A 2,549-nucleotide genomic window follows, 5' to 3' on the forward strand; every position below is an offset into this window, starting at 1 on the left:
AACACTAGAAGTCGAGATAAGATCTGTTGTGGGTTATACCTAAGTATATATAGAGAATAGACTGTAGATAGAGGCGGTGGTAGATAATCCCGTTTATTGAGTCTTCTATTCATGGTAGGAGATTCCCCAAAGGAATCTTTTTGTGAAAGTGATCCTTAGTTAATCGGAATCGTGAGTGCTCCTTGTGGGGATGTAGTTTCCTTATAGGAGTGTGATGATAATCGATTGCGGCATATTAGGAATGAGATTTGTACCCACATGGTGGATAATTTTCTTATATAACTTAACCCATGGTTTTGGGTCGGTTGGTCACCCAGTGGGCTTTTATTCATCGGACTGTTCCTAGCCTTGATGATGTGACGTGATATCATTGGGTGGCTATATTTAGGTATATCAGCAATCAGCCCCTTTACTTGTTGTCCATCTAGTCGAGCTAGCTGTCGCCCCCTGATATTGTAATCATCGTTGATCAACAAGAAGAATATACGGCTCTTCGAGAATGTGTCACTTTGTGAATTCTATTTTTCCCATTGTTAATAAAGAAATCCAAAGCCTTCTCCATGTAGTCACACTTAACATACATGTCTCTAAGTGCAGTCCCAGCAAGATGGTTATCAATCTACCATTCTTACTTGCATAACCATGAACCCAGTTTCCCGTTTCCAGTGCGCATAAATTAGGACAAGCAGTGAGTACGCTTAGAAGGGTCTCACAGACATTTCATCGAAGACTTTGGTAGCGTCTCAAGATTTGGGACCATGGTTTGAGGTATCGGATCGGATTGGTCGATTTTGACTGGATCGGACCGGTATCCCGATAACGACACCGACCATGGTTTGAGGTATCGGATCGCATTGGTCGATTTTGGCTGCATTGGATTGGTATCGACCGAGACCGATCCCGATAATGACACTGATCCGATCCAATTGTACGGATAGGGGAAAAATGTAAAAAAAATAGTTTTTTTACAATAAAAAAATTACAAAAATTCGCCGTTGCCGGGGATCGAACCCGGGTCACCCGCGTGACAGGCGGGAATACTTACCACTATACTACAACGACCATCGTTATTAAGTCAGATTAAGGTAGCTATAATAACTACGTAGGAGAGGAATGGGCACATCTCCCTAGAAAACCAGAGCATTTGATAGTATAACTTTTATGCCTCTTAAACAAGAACTGATATGAAAAAGAAAAGATATGATGAGGAATCACCACCAAGTTGGGTCCTATTGAATTACCATAGTAGGGAACTCTGAATCACCCCATAATCAAAGGCATAAAGCTTACTTTTATTGCTTAGATTCATATTCAGGGCTGAAGTCCCACACAACCTTATACAAAAGACGTTTGAAGTGACATGGCCATGTTCAAGAGGAGGCTTGGGATGCACTAGTATGGAAGAATGATTTGATTCAGATTGAAGGTTCTAAAAGAACTAGAGGTAGGCTAAAATGACCCTATGAGAAGTTGAGGAAAGACATCGAGGGAAATTATTATGTCAGAATATTGAGAGATCAAACATAAATGAGTAGAAAGTTATTTTTACTATAAAAGCTTTCAAACAATTACTTGGACTGCCTCTTTCAGGAACCTGTAACAAAAATTATTTTAAAAATTGGGGGGGTGAGTTGTGTCACTTGACATTGTGTTTAAGAACGTAGACGCTCTCTATGGTGCAACTGGGACTATTGTGAATCGGCCTCCAAGATAAAACAACCCATTGACTCCCCCTGTAATCGTGTACTTGACTACTGGACTCCTTCGAGTACTACATGGGTGTGCTCAAACTAAAAAGAAAATTACTTACAATAGTATTACTTTCAAAACTCAACAAAATAAAAATAGAGAGAATTAATAATATCAACACATGTAATACATGCATACGGATGACACAAGGGGACTCTTCTCAAGAGGGACTTGATTAGTCTCAAGAGAGATTTGATTCCTCTCAAAAAAGACTTCCTTAATCTCAAGAGAACCTTGACCCGTAAAAGGCAAGAGGTTCCCGCAATTTATAGAGCAGAAAGGCATTTAAGAGGAGATATTAAGGATCTTCCAATATTGAAAAAACAATGTATTAAGAAGCTTCATAAAGAGACATAAAATGTCTCCACAAAACTGAATAAACAAAATATTAAGAAGCAAAGTGTTAATGAAACTTATCTTGCATTTAAACAAGAAGACTTTCTTTTTATGAAAGAAGAAAATTTATATTAACAAAAAGAAGAGAGAGTATCTACAATATTGTCATACAAAGTAAATCCCTGTTGGAAATTAATTACATAGGTGGTAATAAACTTGGTCAGATCCAAAATATTAGAGTTCTAGGTGTTACAAAATGGTATGCCTGAGAGGGACCACACTCCAAGGCCGCACAGATGAAGTAGGCCGGAGATGAAAGAATATCAAGAATATCTGGGTTGCAATACCATACTTCCTTAATTTTGTAACCTAACTGTGCAGAGTGTTCTAGCCCTTGTGATAACCCGAATAATTTTTGCTCCAAAAAATGGTTAGTATCCGAAAAACTTGTAGCTATCATAGTT

The 2,549-nt window shown here is 38.4% G+C and overlaps 1 non-coding gene across 1 annotated transcript; it reads right to left on the bottom strand.

Annotated features, from left to right (window-relative positions):
* Positions 1-990: 990 nt before the first annotated feature.
* TRNAD-GUC lies at positions 991-1,062 on the bottom strand. Its single transcript has one exon. It is a non-coding gene; the product is annotated as a tRNA-Asp (tRNA).
* Between the last annotated feature and the right edge of the window lie 1,487 nt (positions 1,063-2,549).

Source organism: Telopea speciosissima, chromosome 5, assembly GCF_018873765.1.
Source record: "Telopea speciosissima isolate NSW1024214 ecotype Mountain lineage chromosome 5, Tspe_v1, whole genome shotgun sequence".
NCBI lineage: Eukaryota > Viridiplantae > Streptophyta > Magnoliopsida > Proteales > Proteaceae > Telopea > Telopea speciosissima.